Below are 11,600 nucleotides of genomic sequence, written 5' to 3' on the forward strand. Positions count from 1 at the left end.
GCCGGCAGCGCGGGCCAACACCGGAAAGCAGCGCGTAAAGGGGAATGAGAAACAGAGCGGTCCAGCCGGTCTGAGTATAAAACACTTCACCCCAAGTACCATACCAGACATATCGTCAGCATGAAAACGTAGTCTGCACATGAGAAGCTGGGCAGAGCATATATGTCAGTTACACTGACAGTAATTTTGCCTGTAAGGCGGGAACTTCCAGGTTATAAAACCTCACAAATGTCGATGGGGAGGCCCAGCCCGCCGCCATACAAATATCGTGGATAGAAATTCCGCTGGACCAGGCCCACGAAGAGGCCATGCCTCTAGTAGAGTGGGCTCTGATACCCAGAGGGCACTGCAGGTGTTTGGAGGCATAAGCTGCTGCAATCGCGTCCACTATCCACCTGGACAGGCTCTGTTTCGAGGCGGCGAGACCCTTGGTGCGTCCGCCGAAGGAAACAAAGAGCTGCTCTGAACGCCTGAAAGCGGCGGAGCGCGTGATGTAAACTCTCAGCGCCCGGACAGGGCATAGGAGGTTATCACTGTCCCCATTATCGGATGCTGGCAGAGCCGAAAGGGAAATGACTTGTGCCCTAAAAGGGGTTCCAATCGCTTTGGGGATGTAACCGTGTCTCGGTCTGAGAATGACTTTCGAGTCGTTCGGTCCGAACTCAAGACATGCAGGGCTAACAGATAGCGCGTGCAAATCCCCCACACGTTTAACTGAAGACAGGGCTATCAGAAAAACGGTTTTAAGCGACAGGTACTTTAAATCCACGGATTCGAGCGGTTCAAAGGGAAAAGCCTTCAGGGCCTCCAGGACCAAGGACAGATCCCAAATAGGAACCGAGGGGGGCCGCGGGGGATTCATCCGTCTAGCTCCTCTGAGGAAGCGGATAATGAGCTCGTTCCTTCCTATTGCCCGGCCGCGCGTCGTCTCAGCGAGCGCTGCAATAGCCGCCACATATACTTTGAGCGTGGAAGGGGACCTGCCCTTTTCCAACAGCTCTTGGAGGAAGGAAAGCACCCGCGGGACCCCGCATGCGCGTGGATCCAAGCTCTTAGTAGCGCACCATTTAGAAAACACTGACCATTTAGATGCGTAGAGCCGTCTCGTAGAGGGAGCTCTAGATTGTGTGATCGTGTTCACGACCCCTTCTGGCAGGTCAACGGGTATCCATTGATCACCCATGCATGCAGAGACCAACGCTCTGGATGGGGATGCCAGATCGATCCACCGGCTTGGGAGAGGAGATCCTTTCTCACCGGGATCAGCCATGGGGATGAGCGCGACAGCCTCACTAGCTCTGGGTACCAAGTTTGGTTCTCCCAGCGCGGGGCTATAAGAAGCACTGAGTGGTGCGTTTCCCTGATCCTCGAAATGACCTGTGGCAACAGGGAGATCGGAGGAAAAGCATACAGCGGGAGGCTGGGCCATGTCTGGGACAGCGCGTCCTCGCTTTTCGAGAAGAATCTCGGGCAGTGAGCATTGTCTTCCGACGCAAAGAGGTCGATTTCCGCTCTGCCGAATAGGCGCCAGAGAAACTGGACTGTCTGGGGGTGCAGGGACCATTCTCCCGGGGGAATGTTGTCCCTGGACAGTCTGTCTGGACCGATATTCAAGTGGTCCGGCACGTGCGCGGCTCTCAGCGAGCGCAACGAGCGGTAAGCCCACACAAGAAGGCGTTCTGTCAGCTTGCACAGATTCCTGGATCTGACACCGCCCTGTCGGTTCACATAGGATACCACGGACATGTTGTCCGAGCGGACTAGCACATGGTGATCCTGTATGAATGGGAGGAAGCGCTTGAGCGCGTTCTCGACCGCTATCATCTCCAAGCAGTTTATGTGGAGGCATTTTTCCTGGTCTGACCACAGGCCAAAAACCGGTTTGCCCTCGAACAGGGCGCCCCAACCTGAGGTGGAAGCGTCCGTCGAGATAACTTTGCGGTGTGAGATGGCTCCCATTGTCACTCCCCGCTGGTACCAGTCGGCCGCTAACCAGGGCTTCAGTGCTGAAACGCAGCTCTGAGTCACTCTGATTCGGATGCCGCCGGAAGCCCAGGCTCTGTGAGGCACTCGGGCATTCAGCCAGCGTTGTAGCGGGCGCATCCGCAAGAGACCCAGCTGAAGCACTGCTGCAGCTGAGGCCATACAACCCAGCAACCTCTGAAATGTTTTGAGAGGTGCGGTGCTGCCCGGCCGGAAGGACGCGGCCAGGCGTCGAATGCAGTGCGCGCGCTGCGTCGACAGGCGGGCCGTCATTGCCACAGAGTCCAGATCCAAACCCGGAAAAGAGGTTGATTGACTGGGCACTAGCGAGCTCTTGGTCCAATTGACCGTAAGCCCCAGGCTGTCCAAGTGGCTTAGAAGCACTGTTCTGTGGGCGATGAGTTCGGCCTCTGACTGTGCTAGAATCAGCCAATCGTCCAAGTAGTTCAGAATTCGCATTCCCCGACCCCTCAGGGGAGCGAGAGCCGTGTCCATGCACTTCGTAAATGTACGGGGTGCCAGAGACAGGCCGAACGGCAGGACGGTGTACTGATATGCCTGACCGTCGAAGGAGAATCTCAAGAATGGCCTGTGACGGGGTATTATCTGGATCTGAAAGTACGCGTCTTTTAGATCGAGAGATATAAACCAGTCCCTCGGGCGAATCTGCGCGAGAATTTGTCTGGTTGTGAGCATTTTGAACGGTCTTTTCATAAGAGCCTTGTTCAAACGTCTCAGATCCAAAATCAGTCTGAGAGCTCCGTCCTTCTTGGGAACGAGGAAATAACGGCTTTAAAAGCCCGACTCGCTCATGGAAGGGGAAACCGGTTCTATAGCCCTTTTGCACAGAAGTGTGGCTATTTCTGCTCGAAGTAGATGTGCTACTTCCCCATTCACTCTGGTCTCGATACGCGCTTGAAAGCGCGGAGGGCGGCGAGCGAACTGCAGAGTATAGCCCTGTTTTACTGTGCTCAGCACCCATTCTGACGCGCCCGGAATAGCTTCCCACACTTTCGCGTGTACAGCCAGGGGCAGAATGGCCTCCGGGCTCTGATCGCCGCTGATCGCGGGCTCGAGAGCTCGAAACGGAGGGGCGGGCGCGGCGCGCGCGCTCTCGGTGCTTAGATACGGCGGATCGCAGGCAGCGATAACTGGCCGTTTTACACACAGCGTCCCGGTGGCTTTGGAAGGGGGAACATACAGTGTGGGGTGCGACGCTTGAAAGCGTCGTCGGGGGCAAAGTATTCGAAAGGATGTGTGAGCACGTGGGGGCGGGCACAGCATCTGTACTCGTAACATGACCGGTCGTGAGGGGTCGTGTAACAGAGCGGGCAGTGAGTAGGTGTGGGCACAGCGGGGTGGACACGTGACCTACTTTTAACGCTCGAGCAGCTTCTGCCTGCTTTATGCGAGCGGGCTCTGTGAGAAACACGGGGTTTATGGTGCTTGTGTGCAGAGGTGAACACAGATAAGTGGGCACATTTACTGCATTTGAAACACATACAGCGCGAGTCGCGCGACCAGGCATAATGCTCTTTTCGAGATATCTCTGGGTCGCGTGAAAACGGCAGTTGTGTGCAGGCGAGAGGGTGAATTCACCGGCTCGTTGGCTGCGAGATGAGGGTCTGCAGTAACCGTAGCAACGGGGACTGACAGAGCGCGAAGCTTTGACGATGGTCCGGCCGCGGCGGGACACGATCGTCGCTTCTTTCCTCGGGCTAGGAGGTTTTTGCAGGCTCAGGCTTCACCCGCGATCCTCTGCCGGGGTCCCCGGGGAGGAGGCGGCCTGACGCGGCTGGTCGAGCGAGAGCGAGGGCGGCCGCCCTGTCGTCGCTGCGAGGACGGAGGTCGAGCTGGGCGCTGGGCAGAGGTTTGCGCAGGCTGGTCACGAGGACGGCGTGCAGCAGGCCTGGAGCGCCGAGGCAGAAACAAATTCATAGCCTGTGTGGTCTTCTGAACCTCCGAAAAGCGGTCCACGATCCCGTTTACCGCTGGGCCGAACAGGCCGGTGGGGGAGAGGGGGGCGTTAAGGAACACCGCGCGCTCAGACTCTCTCATATCCGCGAGCGTGAGCCAGAGATGCCTTTCTGCGACAGTCAGAGAGGCCATGCACCGTCCAATGGCCTGGGCAGCGGATTTCGTGGCGCGAAGGGAGAGGTCCGTCGCGCTCCTCAAATCCGTGATGGAAGCAGACTCCGAGCCCTTCTCATCCAGATCACGGAGGAGGTTAGCTTGGAGGATCTGCAGTATGGCCATAGAGTGGAGTGCAGAAGCAGCCTGTCCGGCGGCGGAGAAAGCGCGGCCGACAAGGGCTGATGTGGTCCTGCAAGCCTTAGACGGGAGGGCAGCCTTTGAGCGCCAACCAGAGGGCGGGCAAAGGTGCGCTGCGACCGCCTCTTCCACGGGGGGAATGGCATTATACCCCTTCTCAGCGGCGCCGTCAACCTGTGAGAGCGTCGATGAGGCGTGTGAAGAAAAGGCGAGAGGGAAGCTCGAGGGAGAGGATCCGGCGAGCTTCGAAGCGCCTCGTCGGTCTCCGGTGGTCGCTGTGAGCGGCACTTCTTTTTGCGCGGCCCAGCAGGGACAGGCGGAGCGACATCCTGGTCAAAAACTTCAAGTCGAGCCCGCAGGGTCGACATTGAAAGTTCCTCGCACTCAGGGCAGCCGCCCGTGGAGAGTGCGGTGGCGGCGTGCTCGCGGCCCAGGCAGAGAGCGCAGATGAGGTGGCGGTCTCCGTTGCTGAGCGGAGCGCGGCACGAGCCGCAGGAAAAAGTTTTTTTGAGTTTTTCTCAAAATGCCCCGTGCTCTTTTAGATAGAGAGAAAGGTGTGTCGCAGTAGGCGAACACACAGCAAGGATATGATGCAGTAAAAGGATATGACGCCGGATAGCGTAGCAGGCACGGAAGGCTGAAGGCGGCGAAGGCGGCCGGCTTCTTCAGGCGCTGTCCTAGGCTTGCTGGTCGCTGGTTTCAACGGCGGCGGCTCTCAAGATCCAGCGATGCGAAGAGCTTCGCTGAAGACAAGAAAATCAGATTTTTAGCCTGTGAGCACTGGTTATATACACGCTGGCCACACCCATTCTGACGGTTAGAAGGGTGTGGAGGGCGCGAAGCTTTTTTTTTTGGCTTCAGATCTCGAAGAAAGAAGACTTTCCCGATGCGTAAGCAACTTACGCAATACGAGAGAACCTCTCGTAAGAGAACCACAAATTCACAACCTCCAGAAGTGTTGTATTGACAGATGCGTCAAGATCACACTTCATCTATATATACACAGCAAAAACTCCAGTGTTAAATTAACTCTCCTGCGAGTTTATTTGACCACACTCAAAAGTGTTAAAATAAGGCTACATAAAAAGTCAAGGGCCCGACTAAAGCAAACACTGATCACCATAACGGTGTGATTTTCTCCTTCAGTGATTCTGCATGTTAACATCAGGTGTCTTCAATAATTGTCAATTATCACTCAGTTAATCACTGAATAATTAATTATAACTTAATTATATCTTAGTTATAAGTTTAACACTGCTTCACTGTTATTTTAACTCTCTTAGGGGCTGTTTACACAACGCAGAATAAAAAGTGATCACTTTTGCGTTTTCTCTTCAGATCGTTTCCGTGTAAACGTAGCCTAAGTGAGCTCATGCCTGTCTATGTCCCGCACGTCTCACTATCTCTGTGGCAGGAAAACTCCAAAAACAGTGAGAGCGAGCACAACGCTGACTACGCTCAGCTGAGCACAGTGCTAAGTGTGATGTTCCTCGCTGTGATTATCAGTTGAGACTCATTAGAACGTCTTTCTCAGCCATTTATTCTTAAAACGCCGTGCCTCTGAGTGTGTCACTTGCTAGGGTTGCGCCCATGAAAGCCACATTCATCAAAGACTAGTCCTCTCGCTGGGAGGACTCGCATTCTGCAGCTCAGCAGGGACCCAGGCCCCGAAGCAAAGCCGTAAGCCGCGCCTCCGCCTGGCCAAACGCTACTTCTATGATCACCAGTCCCCGACCCAGCGTGGCGAGCTGCCGTCTGAACTAATTCAGCCCTTAGCCACCCAGGCTGAGGCTTGGAAAGCTATCCCCGGTGTGTTAAAATGGGTTCTGGACATGATGACATGAGGTTACTCGCTCCAATTCGCTCACAGACCACCCCGCTTCGCGGACATAGTCAATACTTCAGTGAAGAGCAACGTGGCTCACGTCCTTCGCACTGAAGTACTGAGCTTACTGGCGAAAATGCTGTCAGGATTCTATGGCCGTTACTTCCTCGTTCCCAAGAAGGATGGCGTCATCAGGCGCATCACAGACCTCAGACATCAGACATCTGGGGCTTGTTTTTTTCTCAGTGGATCTGAAAGATGCATACTTTCATATCCAGATTGTCCCCCTTCACAGACCGTTCTTGAGGTTTGCATTTTGAATGGGTTGCATACCAGTATACAGTCCTACCATTGGACTGTCTCTAGCACCACCTGACTGCATTATATCCTACAACATCTGGACAAACCAGGGACTTATGTGAGGATCCTGTTTGTGGACTTTGTTTTATGGTGTGTCCTTTAATCATTACACCTTTTACCTATTTATTTATTATTCTCAGGTAGGTAAGGAAAGTCGAATCTGGACAAAACTATAAGCATTCAAAAGGTACTTACAATTTGTTCAGCAGACTTCCCTGTGGTCAGTTCCTGCTTAAAGGACAAGTTCGGTATTTTACACTTAAAGCCCTGTTTTCAGATCGTTTCTGATGAAATAGAACGTTTAAGATTAAAATTTGGACACATGTTGCTGGCCCGAGAATTTTTGGTTTCTTTCGCTTTCCCCCCCACCTCCACAATGGCTGCATAGGTGAAGAAATGATCTGAAAACAGGGCTTTAAGTGTAAAATACCAAACTTGTCCTTTAAGGCTTATCAAATATTACGCTGGTAGACAATAACTCACCAATAATATAATTTAAGTTTTATTAAAGTTAATATTTCATAAACAAAGAATATAAAAGTACAATAGTAAAGTTACAATAATAAGTTTCAATCAAGGTACAATCAGCTGGTATCAGGCGTCGAGAGATACTGCGCTATTCAGAATCTTCCAGTCCAATCTTTCCCTCAGTCTTTTATACACAGACAGACCAATGCAAATGCCAAACTCTCTTCTGACGTCATCACATGAAGTGCTGCCAAATCCTTCACCAGAATCTTCAGTTGTTTACGGCGCATCCTGTTACAGCGTCTCTGAGCTCTGATGACAAGATGTCGTCCCGACATTGCCGGAAGCGCAAAACGATCTGTTTATAAGCAGACCTAAATCACAATAAGTGTCGAATTCAATAGCTTACATACAGCGCGCGTCTTCATCTGCTTATAAACAGACCGTTTTGCGCTTCCGGCAATGTCGGGACGTCATCTTGTACAGTAGATGGCGGTAATACTCCCAAGGAGTGAGCAGCCAGTAACAAGTAGTAGTAGAAGAAGAACACTGTAATCTCAGTTCTCGCGCATGTGTCGTGGCGCTCCCGTGAACTCTCGTCAGAGGCCCACATTGAAGAACACTAATAGTTGGATAAAGTCGTTATTTTTGTTGTTTTTCCGCACAAAAAGTATTGTCGTCGCTTGGACTATTGTAAAAATGTTATTAATAACTATTCTGGGCCGGCGAGTTTGGGTCCCTCTGAAAGCCTATGGAGGAGTGAGCCAGCTCTCAGATTTCATAAAAAATATCTTAATTTGTGATCCGAAGATGAACGAAAGACTTACATGGTTGGAACAACATGAGGGTGAGTAATTACTGACAGAATTTTCATTTTTGGGTGAACTAACCCTTTAACATTGACACATTAACATTGATTTAACATTGTTTTGATGGTTGCTTGCTATCTGGGACCCTCTTCAAACACAGCTAATCAATGTCTCCAGGATTACTAGAAAGATACAGGCAGGAGAGTTTATCAGGGTTGGAGATAAACTCTGCAGGACAGTGGCCCTCCAGGACAGAGTTTACCCATTCCTGGCTAAAACCTTTGCTTGAAAAGTTTTGAATAGATGTGATAGTGTGACGACCTCTGCTGTTGATTCTGGGAATTGCTGTTGGTACCTGAGCCCACTAATCACCTCAATTGCCAGTCAACTGGAAACACCTGTGATAGTGCCTTAGACGCTACGCTGCTTAAGAGATCACCAATTGATTGGAGAAGAGAGCTCTTTGGTTTTGGACTTTGTTGTTGGACTTGGGTTGCATTGTATTTTGTTACCTTTTCATTTACATTTACATTTTTACTTCAACACACTGTTAGACTTTTCAAGGGTTTTTTACAGTAACTTACTGGCAACACTGTTGCCAGTAAGTTACTGTATTTGAGATTTACAGTACTGAACCACATTTTAGTTTTACAGTGTGTTACTGTTATCATGTAATTGATTGTACAGTACCATTACTGTAAAAAACAACTTGGTTAACAGTACACTAATCCTAATCAATAATTAATTCTTACTAAATTAAAATTACACTTTTATAATTTTTATCCTACACAAGCCCTGACATTTAGTCCAAAGAGACACAATTATTACAAAATATGAAATTCTTTATTTAAAACATTGCAAATTAAACTTGAACATGTAAATGTGAGAAAAAAGTTCACTTTAAAACTCAATTCATATATTATTTTCAGAATATATACATATACATATAAATAACTTAATATAAATATACAATATACAAAATAGAGCATGAATTTACATGTATAAAAGCAATTAGAGTGCATTCAATGTAACTTATTTTAAAAACACTGCAGAAAATAGTTTTTATAACAAAGTATCTGGACGCTGCACATAACACATAACATAAACCCATTAACAAAGCAATACATTTAAGAATTGACAAAATAACATAGTATTGAATTAACAAAGTGCATTTAAGTATTAAAATATTAGTATTAAAATAGTACAGTATTAAAATGAATAGGAAATTACATTAGAAATAACAGTAAATGTCTAAAGCCAATGAATTCTGAAAGTAAACAAGTACTCAATTTTCTCAATAAACCTGGGACATTTGATGACTTGACAACCAGGAATACGCTCCATTATGGCATGGCATCTGTCAGAAGTCCCTCTAGGAAAGAATGACATAAAGTTAGTCATACATTTTGAGTATACACAAACATTTACACAGATGGAATTGAATAAAAAATCCTAAAAATGAAGCCCATTACATTTCATCATATGGTAAAACAGTATTTTATACACTTGGTTAACACTTTGAGGTACACCTAGCTAAACAAATGCTGTTTAATCCAGTCCTGCAATGCCTTCATAAAGATGCGAAATGAAATGTTTAGTTTTTGTTGAAACTCTTTTAGGGAGATGGTGATTGAACGGAATGAACGCTATGAATATTTTGAAGAAGGTACTTTGTAGTGATGCTGAACCTGATTGCATATTACTGAGAGGCGATTCTATTAATTAGCTTAACAGAATTGATTTGGAGTAAAAAAAAAGAAAAAGAGAACTGTCAGTACATAATAGTAGCAGAACAAACTACATCCTCCAAAATGATCATATTACTGAAACACCTCAAAACAATTTAATCAAAAACAACATTGTAACCTTTATTGCAGGATTAATTAAAAGTATACTGCATTAGTATCGTCAAAATGAAAAGTGTTTGTTTATGGTACATTCCCTATTAAGAAGCATCTCACCTAGTCCAAGTTTTTCCACTCGAACTCCATTAGGTGGCGAAGGAAGGATGACACTCTGTTATTGATTACTGTTGCCTTCCTCTTGACAACTTCTCCTGTCTTCCGACTCACTCCGGTTTTGGCGGTGCATTTTGTTCCCTCCTCTGGGTTTATCCTCACAAAAAATCTTTAAGCAAGAGAAAATTTATGTAAGAAAAAAAACATCACAATATATTTAAATACAATAAAATTCTTAAATAATATCAATACAATTTTAAGAAAAGTGAATTTTACTATACAATTGAAATACAAAAGAATCTTAAAAACAGGCTTAAATATGTTTTGAGTCTGTGTGCTGTATTTCTTAAGCTATGAGTGGAAAAAGGCATTTTAGATTTCTTTGCTTTAAATGTTTTTGGTAAAACTTTAGGATAATGGTCCTTCGTTAAAAGGAAAGTTTTAGGATACATTTCTGTCATCATTTATTTCGTTTTGGGGCACAATTCACCTTTTTCCCTCTTCTATTGAAGTGAATGGTGCCTCAAAACTGTTTGGTTAAAAACATTATTAAAAATATATTATTTTGCATTCAGCAGAACAAATAAATTGATACAGGTTTAGAACAACTTGAAGGCTAGTAAATGATGACAGAATTTTTATTTTTATTGAGTGAACTGTGCCTTTTCTAGGTAACTATGCAGGAAGTAAAGCAGGACAAATGAGTAGTTCTACAGTATCACTACAGCTACTACCTATAACTAACATGGAAAAAAGAATAACTAATCAGTACGTAATCGTAAATGTAGGACTGAGATATTTTTTAGATAATCAATAATTACTGAATGAGATTGGCCTCATTAAGAACTAATAATTATGATATTTTTATGAAATACTTTTTTACTAAATTAATTACTAATCACAGCATTAACCTGTGTCTGAGACAAAACCACTTTCACACTTTCATATTCAGTGTAAAAAAAGACAAGTGATTATGTCTCAGACACAGGTTAATGTTGTGATTAGTAATTAATTTAATAAAAAAATATTCATAAAATTGTCGTAATTATTAGTTCTTAATGAGGCAAATCTCATTCAGTAATTATTGATTACCTAATAAAAAATAGATCAGTCCTTCATTTACTATTACTTACTGCTTAGAAAATCTTGTTTCCATATTAGTTATTAATCCTGCATAGTTACGTAAAATGACGGACCATTATTCAAAAGTGTTTTCATATATTTATCTGCCAAAACAATCCAAAAATTGTGTTTGACCAGGACTGCTCAAATTCCACAAGATAATTTTATCTTCTAGAATTAAAGCAGTCCTGGTCAAACACAATTTTTTGGATTATTTTGGCAGATGGAATATAATTGTACATGGCTAGTTACAGCTACAAGGAAGTGAAAAACTATATAATTTTCTGATTTATTTAAACAGACAACTAAACATTTTTAACTTTGAATTAACAGAACAAAACAATATGTGGAGAATCAAAGAGGTACTTACCGTTGTATGAGTTCCAGTGTTGCACAGGCATTCTCCTGGTATTCGATGTTGAAAACGTAGAAGCAGCTGAAGAATACAGATAAGGCATCTGCAAATCCCAGGTGCTCATCCAAAACATAGGCCACCTTTCCCTCAATGCTTACCATCCACTTTGTGGAAGAGAGAAATGTGTTCCCTAAAAAAAAAACATTCCTCAAAATCTTCTCTTACCAAGCATTATGAGTCTTGGTGTGGCTGGAAGGCTCAAGTCTTTCTCGATGGATGCCTTTGTTGCAGTTGTCTTTAAAACACAAAAATACCTATTATTACTACATGTTTAAAATGCAGCTTAAAATAACATTTCATGTAATTCACAATACTATTGCCCACTTACATCAGCCAAAATGAAGATGGAATCCTCTTTTTCAAGGAAGTGCTTCATCAAAAGAAGCACT

The 11,600-nt window shown here is 45.8% G+C and overlaps 1 long non-coding RNA gene across 1 annotated transcript; it reads right to left on the minus strand.

Moving 5' to 3' along the window:
• Nucleotides 1–8,888: 8,888 nt before the first annotated feature.
• On the minus strand, nt 8,889–11,311 carry LOC311095931. The gene is made up of 3 exons (XR_014608922.1): nt 11,167–11,311; nt 9,678–9,843; nt 8,889–9,088 (listed from the first exon to the last, which is right to left on the minus strand). It is a non-coding gene; the product is annotated as an uncharacterized lncRNA (long non-coding RNA).
• Nucleotides 11,312–11,600: the final 289 nt, after the last annotated feature.

Source organism: Abramis brama (assembly GCF_963993115.1).
Source record: "Abramis brama genome assembly, chromosome: 1".
Lineage (NCBI taxonomy): Eukaryota > Metazoa > Chordata > Actinopteri > Cypriniformes > Leuciscidae > Abramis > Abramis brama.